Here is an 18,426-nt window from a genome sequence, read left to right on the forward strand (position 1 = left end):
TCCACCACTTCCCCAAAGCACCACCCCACCTTTTCCCTGGTCTGCCCCGCCGCACCCCCAAATCAAACCCCTTCAGGAAAATAATAGTAGAGGAAGCAATAGTGGATGGGAACCTAGAAGGCAGTGACCATGAGATGGTCGAGTTCAGGATCCTGACACAAGGAAGAAAGGAGAGACCCTGGACTTCAGAAAAGCAGACTTTGACTCCCTCAGGTAGCTGATGGGCAGGATCCCCTGGGAGAATAACATGACGGGGAAAGGAGTCGAGGAAATACTTTAAAAGTATTTTAAAGAATCCTTATTGAGGTTGCAGGAACAAACCATCCTGATGTGTAGGAAGAAAAGTAAATATGGCAGGCGACCAGCTTGGCTTAACAGTGAAAACACAAAAACAGCTTACAAGAAGTGGAAGATTGGACAAATACAAATACCCTACAAAGACCTTGTGAGCTCTCCAAGTTCAGGATTGTTCTCTGCAGATGTGGAACCATTATGGCAGATGTCACTCAAGGCTTCCCATCTATTCTGACTGACAACTGGAAACAGGTCCCTCCCCAATCTCACTTTCTCCTGAATGATCTCATAAGATACAGACCAAAACTGATCACTTCCTCTCTCCTCTGGGGAAGGATTTGGGAAAATCAGATCCTGATAGGTTTGATCTCTCCTGCACATATTTTGGTTTGTTCATCCCTTTTCCATTCCTCTCTCTGAGATTCCTTTCTCTCCAGCATAGGGAGTGACCTATGTCTGGATTGTCTCTATCTGCCATCAGGTGATGGGATGGTGAGTGAGAATGAGGAGGAGAAACCCCAGCAGGAAGATGCTGAACAAGTAGAACCACGTGGAACATTATCAGGAAGATCCAAAGGGAATGTTTACGGAGTTGTGCACTCCCAGAAAAGCAAAAGCCTGTGAGACTCAGCACAGGCCAGAGGAAAACTTCAGTAGCCACTCAGACCTTATTACATGCAAGAGAATCAACCTGGAAGAGACACGCTACAGATGCCATAAGTGTGGGAAAAGCTTCAATCGGAGCTCAACTCTTCTCACACATTGGAGAACCCACACTGGAGAGAAACCCTACATGTGCTCTGAGTGCGGGAAAAGCTTCATTCGGAGCTCTGCCCTGATCACACATCGGAGAATCCACACAGGTGAGAAACCTTATGGATGCTCTGAGTGTGGGAAACACTTCAGTCAGAGGCCACACCTTACCACACATCAGACAATCCACACAGGCGAGAAACCTTATGAATGCTCTGAGTGTGGGAAACGCTTCATTGATAGTTCAACCCTCATCTCATATCATAGAATCCACACAGGAGAGACGCCTTACACATGCGCTGAATGCGGGAAAAGCTTCAATCAGAGCTCAAACCTTATCAAACATAGGAGAATCCACACAGGTGAGAAACCTCATGGATGCTCTGAGTGTGGGAAACACTTCATTCATCGTTCAGCCCTCATCTCACATCAGAGAATCCACACAGGAGAGAAGCCCCACATATGCTCAGAGTGCGGGGAAAGCTTCAATCAGAACTCTACCCTGATTGCACATCAGAGAATCCACACAGGAGAGAGACGCTACACATGCTCTGAGTGTGGGAAAAGTTTCAATCAGAGCTCAAACCTTATTAAACATCAGAAAATCCACATGGGGTATGTCTACACTACTGGATTATTCCGATTTTACAGAGACCGATTTTTGGAAACATTGTATAAAGTCGAGTGCACGTGGCCACACTAAGCACATTAATTCAGCGGTGTGCATCCATGTACCGAAGCTAGCGTCGAATTCTGGAGCGTTGCAATGTGCGTAGCTATCCCATAGTTCCCATAGTCTCTTCTGCCCATTGGAATTCTGGGTTGAGATACCAATGAATGATGGGGCAAAAACAGTGTCGCAGGTGATTCTGGGTAAATGTCATCAGACAATCCTCCCTCCGTGAAAGCAATGGCAGACAATTATTTCACACCCTTTTCCCTGGATTGCCCAGGCAGATGCCATAGCACGGCAACCATGGAGCCCATTCAGCCTTTTTTTCACTGTCACCGTATGTCTACTGGATGTTGCTAACAGATGCGGTACTGCAGCGCTACACAGCATCATCCCCTTGCCTTTTGCAAATTAGCCAAGAGGGTGACCAGCTCTACTGTACCGTCTGCTGCATTGCAAGTTGACAATAACTGTTACCAGTCATACTGTACCGTCTGCTGCTGTCATGGGTGCTCCTGGCCGGCCTCGGTGAGGTCAGCTGGGGGCGCATGGACAAAAATGGGAATGACTCCTGAGGTCATTCTCTTCTTCAAGTTTTGTCTAAAGGGAGAGTCAGTCCTGCCTAGAATATCAGGCAAGCCTACTAAAAAACCAGAGAGGCAAATGGCCGCTCCAGATCAGAGCCCCAGATATCCCGCAGAAATGATGAGCTGCATGCCATTCTAGGGGGTGCCCCTGCAACAATCCCACCCATTGCTTCCCTCCTCCCCCACCCCTCCTGGGCTACCGTGGTAGTTATCCCCCATTTCTGTGATGAAGTTATAAAGAATGCATGAATTTGAAACAACACTGACTTTATTGCCTCTGCAAGCAGAGATCAAAGGAGGGAGGGGAGGGCAGCCTCCAGCTGCTATGATATTCCAGGCAGGAGTGAATCTTCAGGAGACAAAACTTAAAGAAGAGAATGACCTGGGGAATCATTCTCATTTTCGCCCAGGCGCCCCCGGCCGATCTCACCGAGGCCGGCCAGGAGCAATCAGGGGACGACGATGACGGAGATCAGTCATGCTGCACCATCTGCAAGGGAAGGGAAGGGAAGGGAAGGGGATGCTGCTGTGTAGCACTGCAGCACCGCATCTGCCAGCAGCATCCAGTAGACATACGGTGACATTGAAAAAAGGCGGGAAATAATTTTTTTCCCTTGGTTTCACAGAGGGAGGGTTGGGGGGCTGACGACATATACCCTGAACCACCCGCAACAATGTTTTTGGCACTTCAGGCTTTGGAAGCTCAGCCAAGAATTCAAATGGTTTTCGGACAGTGCGGGAACTGTGGGATAGCTACAGTCGTCAGTCGCTCCTCCCTCCGTGAGCGTCCATTTCATTCTTTGGCTTTCTGTTACGCTTGTCTCAGCTCCTTAAGTTTCACGCAGCACAGGGCCGAGTTCCTGTTGTGGCCTCTGTCCATCATGGCCTTGGAGATTTTTTCAAATGTTTTGGCATTTTGTCTTTTGGAACGGAGTTCTCGTAGAATAGATTAATCTCCCCATACAGAGATCAGATTCAGTATCTCCCGTACGGTCCATGATGGAGCTCTTTTTTGATTCTGGGACTGAATGGTCACCTGTGCTGATCAGTGCTCCACGCTGGGCAAATAGGAAATTAAATTCAAAAGTTCCTGGGGCTTTTCCTATCTACCTGGCCAGTGCATCTGAGTTCAGATTGCTGTCCAGAGCGGTCACAATGGTGCACTGTGGGATAGCGCCCGGAGGCCAATACCGTTAGATTGCAGCCACACTAACTCTAATTCGAAATGGCAAAACCGATTTCAGCGCTACTCCTCATCAGGAGGAGTGCAGCTATCGATATTAAGAGCCCTTTATATCAAAATAAAGGATTTCATTGTGTGGACGGGTGCAGCGTTAATTTGGTTTAAAACACTGCTATATTCGATATAAACTCGTAGTGTAGACCAGGAAGGAAGGAAAACCTTCAATCAGAGCTCAAGCCTTATTAGACATCAGAAAATTCACATGAGAGAGAACTGTAATAAATGCCTTGACTAGGGTTGGCCAAAGATTTTTTTAAAATCACATTTGTTAATTCCCACAAAGTGATCTTCACATCATCTTCACCGTGGTCTCTCAGCTCCTGCAGATGGGTTGCCTGCTTCTGCCTTTGCAGCTGACCCTTCTTTGGGGTCAATCCTGCGTTCTTTTCTATCAACTTTTTCCTTTTGAGTCGTAGGAGTGTGTGTCCTCCAGCTAGGAATGTTCATCAGCTCCAGGTGGGGAGAGAGAGGTTTGATCCCAACAAGCTACACTGAGGCAAAACTACCTGGGCCTTCCATCCACTAGGGCTGCACATGGTGTTGGCTGCTCAAGTTAGTGACCTTGGTGTAAAAAGACAGTTATAGTTGTAGTGCAGCTGCAGCTGCAGCCCAGGTGCAGTGGTTGGCATTAGCTTTCCCTTTGACCTGCCCTAAACTCCATCACTTTTCCTAGTCTAAACAAACCCTGAGCATTACGGTTATACTGTTCCCCCATTTCAAAGCAATTGTTAGTCATCAACAAATTGTTTCGTTCCCAGTTGCTCTGATGTTGCTTCAGGTTGTGCTGGAGAACAAATTGTTACTACCACTTTTCTCACTTAAAATATATTGAACTATAACAAAGAGATGGAACTGGGAGAGAGAGCTCAGTGGTTTGAGCATTGGCCTGCTAAACCTAGGGTTACGAGTTCAGCCTTTGAAGGGACGATTTGGGGCAAAAATCTGGGGATTGGTCCTGCTTTGAGCAGGGGGGTTGAATTCAATGACCTCTTGAGGTCCCTTCTAACCCTGATATTCTATGAACAGGGCAGGGATAGGGAAAATGTCACTTCACCCTCTCTAACAACAGAAGAAGCTAGGGTAAGTCAGAGGGCTTCCTATCACCATCCAAACCATTCAGTTGGGAAGGTCAATATATTTTATAAAGGGCTGTGAAGAAGATTCCCTGGTAAATGACTTGGAACTAAGGTTAGGGGGTTGTTACAGGAGTGGGTGGGTGAGATTCTGTGGCCTGCATTGTGCAGGAGGTCAGACTAGATGATCATAATGGTCCCTTCTGACCTTAAACTCTATGAGACTATAAGATACCCATGCATTTGGCCTCCAATAGCAGTTGTGGCCCAGGCCCTGCAGGAGGTTGCTCGTGAAGAGATCTCCTTCCTAATCAGGTGCGGGTTGCCTGTTATTTGGGAAATGCAATTCCCATCTAGGTAGGGAAGGGAAAAATGGAAGTGATGTTTCTGTTCAGTCACCCCTGGGCGATGCTGCAAATATGTAGAAAATGAAATCCGTGTTGAATGTGATATAGCTGCAGAAAGAGACCTATTTTCCATAGATACCTGACATTTGGTGTTTTACAAGGATTCTAAGCCACACCTGAATTTAGTCCCTAATTTAAATCTGTGCCACCAGATTAAAGAAATAAAGGGCATATTTGGGGGAGGGGAGGAGTTATACTTCACTATTGCTACTGATCTTTTATGTGCTTGGTGTATAAAATTACTCCAAGAAAAGTCAAAGGTTTGACAAGGACTCAGGTAGAAATCGCATGTACTAGTGGTTGATTTTTCGCCCCAGTGATGGAAGCTATGGTGACCTGTGGCCCAGGTAAACTATTTTTAGAATGCTGCTCCCTAGTTAAGTGGCATTGGTCTCACTCCTAAAGGATGCCATTATTAAATTGGGAACAACTGTCTTTACCATTTGGATCCAAAGTTTCATGAAGCACAGAGAGAAACATCTGATTGCTTCAGAGCCAATCCATGCCTATGGGTCCCAATCTGGCTGCCTTGTTGGACAAGAAGCAGTTCCATGCTGGGCAAATTATGGTAGCTAATGAGGGAATGTATCAGATTCCAAGTTCAGACTGCAGGATACATGAATGCTGAGTCCTGACTCTGTGGTTTGGTCTCTTAGTTTTGCTATTAAGTCTTATGCATTTGTATCACTTCTCCACCTGTTGCTACTCTGAAAGATTAGAAAATGTGATAATAGAACACAGGTGTTTTTTCTCATGATGCAGCCTTCCCACGTAGCGTGAGAGCCCTTCCACCTACACTTATGGGCGAAATGAACTCACATAAATGGAAGGCTCCTAGGTTATTGTAGAATGTGACTTCACACAAAACTCAATGGTGGAAATGGGAATTAAGAGAAAACTGCCCTATAGGTTTATATTTTGTAATCTTTGAATAAGTTGTTACCAGTGACAATGAAATTAAACATGAAGTTAATTAGTGTAAAGTAAGAGGCTGATTATGTGATAACTTTCAGTGTTACTATATAATTCAGGTTTTCTTCTAGTTCTCTCCCCGCCCTCCTACTATATTGGAAATGGTGGCTAATCCTGAAAAGTAAAACCTCACTCCAAAGGAATTAGAGCGGGGGAACATGTGGGAGAAATAGCATGTATGAAAATAGAGCCCCAGTGTAGACTGTAATTATTTCTCTTTCAAATGGAATTTATTTTGATAAACTTTAAAATAAATATTCTGTGAAGAGGAAAATTGCTTGAGTCAAGATGTGTAACCTTCTACTGAGTTAGAGGGTAACAGCCACAGAGTCCCCAATTTGCTTGTTTGCTAAACAAAGAGACATTGGGCGGAAGAGGTCAGAATTTAAAATGGTGATGGATGCAGGATGATTGATTTTTGCAACCAGTTATTTTTATGGGTGCTGAGACCGTTTTCCTTTTGAGGAGGCAGCTGTTAGAGCCCAGCTGCTTACCCCTCAGGCCTGGCCACGGAAACCTCCCCGTAACTGGCCTTTGTTTCTTTCACGTTTGATACCTTTGGCGTTCACACGTCCACACTGCATGCGGTTTACGGCAGCAGATACTTTGAGAAAACTGCCGGGCTCAGTCGGGCTCTTCCAAACTGACGTTGGCCCAAACTCTGCCTCACTTCATCTAGAGTGGGACATGTCTGTATCGAAGGATTGGTTCACACCTGATTTGCCCAGACACCTCGCAGGAGGTGTGGTAAGATGGGGTAAGCTGGAATCTACAACGATAAAGTAAAAGGTAAGGGTGGGAGTCCTTCAGCTTTCAGCTCAACAAGCGTGTTCTGTTCATTCTCTCTGAAGCATCTGGCACTGGTCACTCTCAGGCAGCACACTGGGCTAGATGGCCCATTGGTTTGACCTAGTATGACCTGTCTTGTGTTCTTATGTAAGTCATCTAAGGAGACTGACTTCCAGGATCCCAGGACTGATCCTCTGGGGAATGAAGCACAACAGTGACAGGCTGTGCAGCCTGCACTAGTCTCCTGTACCTGAAAACCTCTGATTGGGGTTTTGGTACCACTAAATATGCACCTGCCTCCTTGGGTTGCTGTTCTAGAATTTATAAGGGTTGATTTTCTGCTGTATTCTTCTGATGGTTTGACTAAATTGATGACTTGATTCCAACGCAATATCCTAGTTAACTCGTTGATTTACTGATTTGACCTGAACTTTATCACTGTATTGTTTAACCTTTCATTAGCTAGTCGTTTAGCCTTAGCGATGTATGTTCTTGGTTGTATTTGTTCATGTTAATAAAACATGAAACTGGGATATTGAGTCATTTCTTTCAATAAGCAACAAGGGCTGGAACTGTGGAGAATGTGAACGGAGATCAGACATTGGACGTCTGAGCCTTATCAGATTTGTCTAAATTAACAGTGTGTTTCCCAAACAATGGAGCAATGGAGGGGGCATCTATCTTAGCTCCAGCTGCGGCCGGGTGGGGAGGGAGAGCTCAGACCATCACAAGGGAAAATAAGCTCCCCTACCCAGGCTTTCAGGAATTTGGGGAGGGGTGCAGTGTGTCTGAGTGAGGAGAGATCAGTGAGGTGGGGCTGATCTGAGTAGGGGTCAGGGGTCTTGCTCTGCAGCCACTCTCATGGCCCCGCCCAATCCTTACCCCAGTCTGATTTGCCCAGGGGTTGGGCCTTGTCAGGCCAAGATGGGGTTGGAGCTCTGGTTGGAAGGGCTGTAAAAGGTTGTGAACAGTTTGTAGATTTCAGCCAGCAGGGTGTTGGTAGAGTAAATGTGTGTGTTTTAAAGGGACGCTGCTGACAGAGGACAGGATGAAGGTGGTGCAGGCAACTGTAACTGCGTCTCCTGCTTTTCAGAAGTTTGAGTTTTGCGGCTGCAGAGGTTCTGCAAGGGGCTGATATTGCTCCAGCCAATCTTAACTCTGCATTAAGGAAGGGTTTGCCCTTTAATGATTAATTCTCCTCAGTACTAACTGGGCTCTGAGGCTGACCCCCAAGCTAAATGCTTAGAAAGAAAACAATGAAAATATCAACTGTCCATGACTCGTTTAAAACAAATCCTGTCCCTCCTGTCTGCACTGGCAATGATGAGAGGAAACCAAGCCAAGTGATTCATTGCCTCGGGAGAAGTTTAACCACTTCCATTCTCTGTATCTTTACTGTAACGGAAAGGAACAAGAAAAGCAAACGGAGTTCACAGAGAAAAAGTGGCAGATTTCTTTTCTCTCCAAAGCTCTGAGAGCAAACCCTGTTCTCCACATGACCCTCTTCTTTATATTTAACTCCTCCCCATTGGGCTGGATTACTGCTAGTAGCACATCCTCGCTCTGCTTCCTTCAGCGTCTCAGTGTGATTACGATTAGATGAGTAATGTCCGTCCTTTCCCCTTCAACCTGCAAAGGAAACTTCTGCTTCACCACACCAGCTAACAAGAAGTCATGAAAGCAGTTTCCTTGGGAATTCCAGTCCTTGTATTACCACCAAAAACACTAGACTGAGAAATGAGTGGTTCTTTAAAATCAATGTCTTCAACTAAGGCCTGGTCTACACTAGGTGGGGGGGGGGTCGATCTAAGGTACGCAACTTCAGCTACGTGAATAGCGTAGCTGAAGTCGAAGTACCTTAGCTAGAATTACTTACCCATCCTCACGGCGCGGGATCGACGTCCACGGCTCCCCCGTCGACTCCGCTACCGCCACTCACTCTGGTGGAGTTCCGGAGTCGACGGGAGCGTGTTCGGGGTTCGATATCGCATCTAGATGAGACGCGATATATCGAACTCCGAGAAATCGATTGCTACCCGCCGATCTGGCGGGGAGTGAAGACATACCCTAAGAGGCTATATCTGATCTCACAGGACCAGCCGCCCACCCAGGTCAATATATAACTTAGATATTTCCCCAAAATCACATTGATGCCAATCCTTCAGTATCTAAATGCTAAAGGTTTATTTATAAAAAGAAAGAAAGAAAGAAAGAAAGAAAGAAAGAAAGAAAGAAAGAAAGAAAGAAAGGTGAGAATTAAAATTGGTTAAAGGAATCAAATACAATAATTGCAAAGTTCTTGGTTCAGGCTTATAGCAGTGATAGAATAAACTGCTGGCTTGATAAGTCTTTGGGTGCTTCCAAGTCACTGGAAGTGCCTCTCCCTTGGTTAGATGCTCCCATTAGTATAAGTCCATAGTCCAGATGTTTGAGCAGGAAAGAGGCTGGAGCAGGCTAGAGGCACAGTGGAGATGTTTCCAGGGCCTCTTTTAACTTCTGCCATATGAAGGGAAACCCATTGTTTCAAAGTCCTCAGCACAGCTAGTGGAAAATCACAGGTGAAAGATGGGAGCTTGGAGTCACATGGGCAAGTCCCTGTCCATGCCCCATTTTGCTCAGTCATTGCAGGATGGATACTTTGCAGGATACGTCAGATAGAACATTCACAGAAAAGTCCGTTCAGTGTAGATGGGTGCCTCCCATGGTCCATTGTGAATTAAGTGTCCGTTCGATGGGCCACTCACTGGCTAACAGCTCACTTCAGCGGATGCATAGAATGGAACACAGAAAGAAGATATTTATACATACAGAGACCGTGAAAGGTGGAAGTAGCCATACCAACTCTAAGAGGCCAATCAACTGAGATGAGCAATCATCAGCAGGAGAAAAAAACCTTTGAAGTGATAATCAAGATGACCCACAGAAGGTGTGAGGACACTTAACGTGGATAAATAGATTCAATTAGTGCAATGACCCAACCATTCCCAGTCTCTGTTTAAAACTAAGTTAATTTTATCTAATTTGCATATTAATTCAAGTTCAGCAGTCTCTCTTTGGAGTCTGTTTTTGAAGTTTTTTTGTTGCAAAATTGCCACCTTCAAGTCTGTCACTGAGTGGTTAGAGAGGCTGAAGTGTTCTCCTACTGGGTTTTGAATGTTATTCTTCCTGATGTCAGATTTGTGTCCATTTATTCTTTTGCATAGAGACTGTCCGGTTTGGCCAATGTACCTATGGCAGAGAGGCATTGCTGGCACATGATGGCATAGATCACTTTGGTAGATGTGCAGGTGAATGAGCCCCTGATGGCGTGGCCACTTTGGAGAAGTGGGGCTCCAGAGTGTCCAGCCCCTGCTGCTGTGCCAAGAAGCACAGACGTGGGACAGCATGGCGGAAGCTGAGCTGTTTGGTCCTGTCCTCCACTGGGCACAAGCTGTCATTGTCTCGCCAGGCTGGGACAATGGTCGGTCTTGGGGCTGGTCTATTTGCTCTGAACCCTCAGATCATGTGCTCTGATCCATGAACAGCACATCAGGATCAAGGCACATGTCCTGGACCCCAGACCCCAGCTGCAGAAGCCTTGGTAGGATGGATGGAGTGGCCGTGAGGACAGGAACTGCAGTGTCCCTAGGTGTAGGTACAAGTGCTGGCAAGCCACACTGTATCTGCATTGAACCGTTCATTGGAACAGTATAGTATGCACTTTCTGTTATGCTATCATTAGTCACTAGACAATGGCCCGGTGAAGCCAGTGATGAGAACCAGCCTTTACCAATCAGAATGAAGTAAACAGGTGTATCAATCATATAGTAATAAGTAACCTGTGTGATGTCAATCATGTAATGCTGAGAACCAGTCTGTAAGAAAGAGAATAAAAGCAGCGGTCTGGGACTATACCAGGACGCCTCACTGCAACACCGTCTCTGTTTCCCGTTACTACATCTGGTGACCCCGACGTGATCCAGACACAGGACCCCCGACTCATCGGCTGGCTTAGCCTTGGTGCACCACAGCGCAACGCGCTCCCTCGTGAGTATGGGGGGGGATTTATCTATTGAGCAAAAAGATCATGCAAAGGAGTTATTGAAACTTATCAAACAGGACGGGTGTACTGCAGTATCGTTACGGCACTTGGAGGAATTGCTCCGAGTGATTGAGTATAAGTGCCCATGGTACTCGAACCGAGGCTCCCTAGATCACTCCGATTGGATAAAGATCGGAGAGGCATTGTTTAGGGAACCTCGAGCCGAGATCCAACATATTCTGTTGTGGCAGCACTGTTCAGCTGCGGTGGGGAGATTACGAAAAGAGGCGTCCCCCTCCGCACCTCCCTTGCTCTCGGTGGAGGCACCTCCCGGCTATCCCCGAGTGCTCCCTCCGGCCCCTTTTAGCACCAAAACTTCTACACCAGTGGTGGACACCCTGGGGCAGAAGTCCCTTCATCAGGGTGCTGTCTGTGCCGCCCTTGCGGCGGCGCGGGCGAGCGGGCAGGACCCCTTATTGGAAGAATGGGAGGGAGAAATCCCTTTGATGTTTCCCCTGTCTTATGACCCTCCCAATGAGGCAGGTGAAGTGGTAGCTCGGCACTCCACCCTCCCGTACTCTATTCTTAGGGAACTTAACAAAGCGGTACGTGAGTCTGGGCTGCGTTCCACTTATGTGCAGGGTATGATAGAAGGGATCGCTAATAGTTATACTATGATCCCGGAGGATTGGAAACATCTATTTCGTATGATCCTTTCCCCTGCACAGTACGTGGTATGGGATAATGAGTTTAGGTTGGCAGCCCTAGCACTCGGTAACGCGCAGAATACTGCTGAGCAAATATATGGGACAGGAGCTTTTGCCACCATAGAACAACAATCTATATTGCCCATGGAATCTTTTCACCGCACGGCAATGTGCATTCATAGAGCCTTTAGGCGTGTTCCAGCCTCTGGCAAGCCCCTTCGATCATTCACAAATGTTAAACAACAAGCTACGGAACCTTATCATCATTTCGTTGATCGCCTCAAGGAGGCTGTTCAACGCCAAATTGACAATCCGGACGCTCAGACGGAACTCCTTTTACGCTTAGCGTATGAGCAGTCCAATGCTGACTGTCGGAAAATTCTCCAAACTATCATTCACCGCCCTAATTACACACTCGCTGACATGTTGCAGGCATGTGCCGAAGTAGGCACTCAGACCCACGCTATGGCACTGTTGGCGGGAGCAATCCGTCAAGGTAACAAACCTACAGGTAACTGCTTTAACTGCCAGCGACCTGGACACTTCAAAAAGGAGTGCAGGGCCCCAGGAGGTGGTGCTCATAAGGGCGGAACAAACACCACCGGGGACCGTCCTTCTAAAAAGTGCCCAAAATGTAATAAAGGATATCATTGGGCTAATCAATGTCGCTCCTCAACCCCAGATAATTCGGAAACTTTCGACCGGGCCCCCCTCCAGCCCCGGTTTAAAGGAGGGAGCTTTGCCTGCCACAGCTGCTCGACCAGCCACAAAAGGCAGTGCTGGTTTGGATCTTATTAATGCAGTAGATATGCAATCCCCTCTCCCTGGTGACGTACTCCTCATGCCTACGCAGCTTTCTGGTCCGCTTCCCCCAGACACATTTGGGTTAATTTTGCCTCGCTCATCTGCCAGTAGTCAGTCTATTATGATTGTGCCTGGAGTCATCGATTCTAATTACACCGGCATTATCTATGTTCAAATTTGGAGTCACCTTCCCCTCAAATTAAAGGCGGGGGACTCTTGAGCTCAACTGCTAATCTTACCTTACACAGCGCCGGCCGGACCCAGCCAAGCGAGTTGTGCCGGCGGATTTGTTTCTACTCGCGTTAATCTGGAGCAAGGTCTCCTTTTTCATCCACAGATTGCTGCAGTATTACAACACATTCGAACCCACAAGCCGACCCGTAAGTATATCATCAACGGTAAGGAGCTCTATGGGTTGCTAGACACTGGAGCGGATGTTTCAGTAGTTGCACAAAAGCATTGGGACCCTTCCTGGCCTTCCGAAGTTTCCCCCTCTGTTTGGGAGTGGGGCCCACAATCTTCCTGACAAAGCACCAATTGGCTCTCAGTATGGGATAGTGAGGAGGGGCGAGAGGTTGCAAAAATTCGTCCGTGCATTTTGCCAATTGACATTAATCTCTGGGGGCGAGACTTATTGTCTCAGCTGGGAGCCTCCCTAGTTGTGCCATGACACGTCAATGCTCTTCACACACTGCCCTCCCCCTGGAATGGAAAACCCACGTCCCAGTGTGGGTTGAGCAATGGCCACTCCCTCAGGAAAAATTAATAGCCCTTAAGGAATTAGTTCAGGAACAGTTAACCGAGGGACATGTTGAGCCTACTACTAGCCCATATAATACTCCGGTCTTTGTTATTAAGAAAAATCTGGCCGCTGGCGATTATTACATGATCTCCGAGCTATAAACAAAATTATGGAACCTATGGGAGCCCTTCAATGTGGGACCCCGAATCCGAATGTTATACCACATGATTATCAGTTAGCAGTAATCGATCTTAAGGATTGTTTTTTCTCTATTCCTCTCCTCCCCCGTGATCGAAAGTATTTTGCCTTTACTATCCCTGTTTTGAATAATAGTCAACCAATAGAACGCTACCATTGGAAAGTTCTTCCCGAAGGTATGCTAAACAGCCCCACCCTCTGTCAATACTACGTAAATCAGTCTCTCTTACCTTTTTGCAAACGGTACCCTATGCTTAAGGTTTATCATTATATGGATGATATCCTCATAGCAGGACCAGAACTCCCTCCTTCATGGCAAACTGACTTGCAAAATATGCTCCAGGAATACGGCCTTCAAATAGCCCCAGAAAAGGTACAATGTATAGAACCTTTCCTTTATCTGGGCCACAAAATGATGGCCGCTTATTCCATTCCGATTATCCATAAATTGCTTTGGAAACCAACATTAATTATGTTACCCTTCAGCAAGTTCTCGGCATAATTAATTGGGTACGTCCCTATTATCGTCTTGATACCGACATGTTAAGTCCGTTATTTGATGCTCTTCGGCAGGGGCGTCACCCCTCCGATATCATTTCTCTCACGAAAACACAATTAGATGCCATTCAGCAGGTAAATCAGTCACTTGCAAAGGTGTGGGTGGATCGTGCCGTGGACAACGAGCCTCCACGTCTCGCTTGTCTTCAAGGGGTAACCCAACCTTGTGCCGCCCTCTTTCAAGCACCAGAGGCTGGGCCGGTACGAATCCTTGAATGGCTTTATCTCGCCCACACCCCAGCAAATACCCTTACTCCCCTTCCCTCCATGCTTGCCTCCCTTATCACCAAGGGACGCCAGCGAGCATGGGTCCTTTTAGGCATTGATCCCGTTGAAATAGTACTTCCGATCCCCTTGCATTTATGGCAAACTCTTTGTGAAACTAACCCCGAGGTTCAGTGTGCATGCTCAGCCTTTACTGGGGTCTTCTCCTGTCACACTTTGAAGGACCCCCGTTTCAGCATGATGCAGCGAATACCCCTTAACTTTTGCTATTTACTCTCCCCAACCCCGCTGCCAGATGTGCTTACAGTATTTACGGATGGAAGTCCACACCGTGGGGTTCTCTCTTGGTGTGACCCATCTACTACCCACTGGTGTTCTCTGTTTACCCTACCCCAAAGCTCCGCCCAGCGTGTTGAGCTGGCTGCAGTAATTTTAGCCTTTAATCGTTTTTCTATGCAACCGTTTAATATTATTACTGATAGTTTATATGTAGCCAATGTTGTTTCAAATATTAGTGGCAGTTATGTATCACCAGCACTAGATAAAAATTTGCTAGCTTTGTTTTTAGCATTGCAACATCTCATTCATTCCCGTACCGATCAGTTTTTTATTGCTCATATTCGAAGCCACCAACCTTTCCCTGGCATGTTGACAGAAGGCAATGCCCAGGCGGATGCCCAACTTAGGGCATTCCCTTGTACTCCTATAGAAAGTCATGCCCTACATCATCAAAATGCCAAGGCATTGGCTAAACAATTTCAGATCCCTCTTTCTGATGCTCGAGGTATTGTTCAACAATGTCCTCAATGCACCCTTAACCCACAGGGTCCTCCCATAGGGGTAAATCCCCGTGGTCTCGGAGCCAATCAACTTTGGCAGATGGATGTCACCCTTTTTCCCCCTTTCTCCCCTTGGAAATACCTGCATGTTGTCGTCGACACGTTTTCTGGTTACACTTGGGTAACTGCCCAAAAAGGGGAGGCTACCAAACATGTTTGTAATCACTTGATTCGCAGTTTTGCGGTAATGGGCAGCCCCGCTGAGTTGAAAACCGACAATGGCCCTGCTTACTGTTCCTCCGCCATGGCCGCATTTTGTGCCCGGTGGGGCATTCTCCACAAATTCGGCATTCCTTATAATTCCCGGGGTCAGGCCATTGTTGAGCGGGCTAACCGTACCCTGAAGGAGGCCCTTACTAAACAAAAACAAAAAGGAGGAGTGCCCCTATCCTTGCCAGATAAGGAAGAATGGCTGGCTCGTGTCTTGTTTACACTGAATCATTTAAATTTAACCTTGTTTAATAATCAGTTTTTATCTAGAGCCCAGCGCCATTATAGACAGACCGAGCCCCTTCCGGCGCCGAAGGTGATATATCGCAAGTTGCCAGGACCAGAGTGGAGCCTGCCTGTGCCACTCATCACCTGGGGCCGGGGCTACGCAGCAGTGTCAACTGAAACCGGCCCTGTGTGGGTTCCCGCTCGCTTTGTGAAGCCATGGAGAGATGGCCTGGCATCAGGGGCTAAAGAATCCCATTCCGGACTTCAGTCTAACCCTGACGGATAGGGTGGACAAGATTGACAAGGCCCGAAAGCGTGGCACACCCAACGTTGCCATAACTTGGGGACAAGTCAAAGCTTTATCACAGTAAGCTGAACATGTATTGGAGCGGCTATAGATTATTTACTTATGCTGCATCATTATGGATGTGAAAAGGTTAATGATATGTGTTGCTTTAATATTTCTGATCATCATCATTCAGTTGAAAATCAACTCAAGATAATTAAAAATTTAACAGATCAAATCAGATACAATCCAGACCCCTTCGGGGGATGGTGGGATTGGCTCTCCTCATGGCTTCCTAACAGTGGGTGGTTGCATCAGCTTGTCACCTTTGGGGGATTCACTGTACTGTTACTCGTGCTGTTTTGCTGTGGCATTCAGTGCGTCCCCTCATTAGTTTCTCTCTTCATTAAGGGCTGTCCGTGGACTAACCCAGGGCCCCCTCGTAAGTATTAGTCATGTTAACAAAACAAAAAAGGGTGAGATGTAGGTACAAGTGCTGGCAAGCCACACTGTATCTGCATTGAACCGTTCATTAGAACAGTATAGTATGCACTTTCTGTTATGCTATCATTAGTCACTAGACAATGGCCCGGTGAAGCCAGTGATGAGAACCAGCCTTTACCAATCAGAATGAAGTAAACAGGTGTATCAATCATATAGTAATAAGTAACCTGTGTGATGTCAATCATGTAATGCTGAGAACCAGTCTGTAAGAAAGAGAATAAAAGCAGCGGTCTGGGACTATACCAGGACGCCTCACTGCAACACCGTCTCTGTTTCCCGTTACTACACCTAGGACAGAAGAGCTGATTCCCTGAGGCTCCTCCTGTATCTCAGGGTCTCCCTAGAAAGGAGCCAGTGACTTTTCTCAGGGTCCCATGTCCTGCATCTCACAGGTGTTGGTTTCAGTCTCTCAGGCCCCAGCCAGGCCTGGTTTTCACTGTTAGTGCTTAATGCAACCGTGCAGAGCTCTGGCTGAGAGTCCCAGCTCCTTCCCTCTGCTCCCCTGTGCCCCCGCCCCAGGAGGCGTAAGGGTCCCAACATTGCACTGCACTGACAGCTCTGGGAACGTGGGGCGGCTTGGGTTCAAGCTGGGAGGACACAACGGAAACGGGACTCTTCTAGTCTCTCCTTTGCAGCCCCCTGACGGGGTTAAGGGGAAATTCCGCCCCAGACCGGCCCATTCTACTCACCTCCAAGAGGTGCTGCAGCTTAGCTGGGGTGGGGGTCTCAGTGAGCAGGCACCCGACCATGGCGTCCAGCCTCTGTAAATAGGTGTTGTGCAGAGCCTGCAAGAAGCGGGAACACCCGTCAGTCATGGGACATGGGGCTACACCAGTCACGGGACCAGGGGGGTTCTCTGAGAGCCCTGGCCAGACCCAAAAGGCACATCCTGGCCTCTCCCATTCACATCATTCCAAGGACACTTGGCAAGAGTTCCTAGTCGGATGCCTGCTGGCTCCTCAATCCTTGGCCTTAGCAGTTCTCTGTGCAGGGGCTGGTACCCAGCAGACTAGGGACCAGCCAAACTGCAATGGGTGGGAAGAAGGATCCCCGGGAGAGTCCAGGCAGCAGAACACAGAATGAGGAGAGGGAAGGCTGGGATCAGCCACAGAGGGGTAATACAATCCCCCCTGGAGGGAAGGGGCCCTCCCTGCCAGTTTGTCTCGGGCCTGTTCCCAGCTCTGCTCACTCCTCCCCTATTCTCAGCAGCTCCATCAAACCAAGGGAGCAGGGACCAGAGGCGGCTCCTGCTCCTGGGACAGGGAAGTAGGATCGTGACCTACCTGGAAGTGGGTGGTATCCTGCCCAGTGCCCATCGTGAAGATGGTGTAAAGAAGAGCCCGCAGGAGGCGTGATTCCAGCTCCAGGGCAAGCAGCGGCTTCAGTTTGCTGCGGGGAGAGAGGAGCCCGTGTTATCCTTGGCGGCACCGGAGTGGCGCTGGCACTGCCATGGCCATGACCCCCTCCCCCGCAGTGATCCCCTCCCTACGGCCGCTGTAACGTTCCTGGAGTGAAATCACCCCCCAGCCAGGAAAGTGGAGACGTTCCCGCCTCCTCTGCTGGGGGATGGGAACAGCCACAGCTGGGGGTAATCTAGGCCGGAGAAGATCTGGGACTCCCGGCTCCAGACCCGATCAGCACCAGGGTTAAGGCAGCTGGATGGGATGGTCCTGGTACCTGAGGCTGCAAACTGCAGCCATGGAGCTGGAGATGATGGAGGTTGGCTCTGGCACCATGGGCAGATTTTCAATCAGCTCCTGAGAGACCCCAAGAAGATAAATTTGCATGTGAGACTCAGGCCCCGCAGACCCACAGGCACTTTCCAGGGAGGAGGCCAAAGTGCTCTGCAGAAACAGCCAGTGTCACTCCCAACCCCAACCAGCTGGGCCCCCCATTCCTCCCATCCATCAAACTTCCTTCCCCTCCCCTCCTCCGGCCTTACAATTCCCCACAGCCAGCACCCCATTGGTGTCAGAATCTCTCCCAACCCAGCTCCCCACCCCACAGCCACAGGAACCACTGTCCTCTGCTTCCCCTCTGGCCCCACCAACTCTTTCTCTCGTTTCTGGGTCCTCGCCCCAGGGGCCAGACACGGGGTCCCACTCACTGCAATGCTCTCCACGAGGGCCGCTTTGGAGATGTGGGGCTCCAGAGTGTTCAGCCCCTGCTGCTGTGCCAAGAAGCACAGACGTGGGACACTACGGAGGAAGCGGAGCTGTTTGGCCATCAACTAGGAGTGGGGTGGGGGGAGAGAGAGAGACAGTTAGGTAGGGACCTCCCCAACCCACCTACACCAGCTCCATGGCTCAGGAA

At 48.2% G+C, this 18,426-nt stretch overlaps 1 long non-coding RNA gene across 1 annotated transcript; it reads left to right on the forward strand.

The window, feature by feature from the left end:
- The first annotated feature begins 10,483 nt into the window (after positions 1 to 10,483).
- Positions 10,484 to 15,903, forward strand: LOC120385117. The gene is made up of 3 exons (XR_005589276.1): positions 10,484 to 10,817; positions 12,661 to 12,703; positions 15,355 to 15,903. It is a non-coding gene; the product is annotated as an uncharacterized LOC120385117 (long non-coding RNA).
- Positions 15,904 to 18,426: the final 2,523 nt, after the last annotated feature.

The sequence above is a fragment of the Mauremys reevesii genome, linkage group 17, assembly GCF_016161935.1.
Source record: "Mauremys reevesii isolate NIE-2019 linkage group 17, ASM1616193v1, whole genome shotgun sequence".
Classification (NCBI taxonomy): Eukaryota; Metazoa; Chordata; order Testudines; family Geoemydidae; genus Mauremys; species Mauremys reevesii.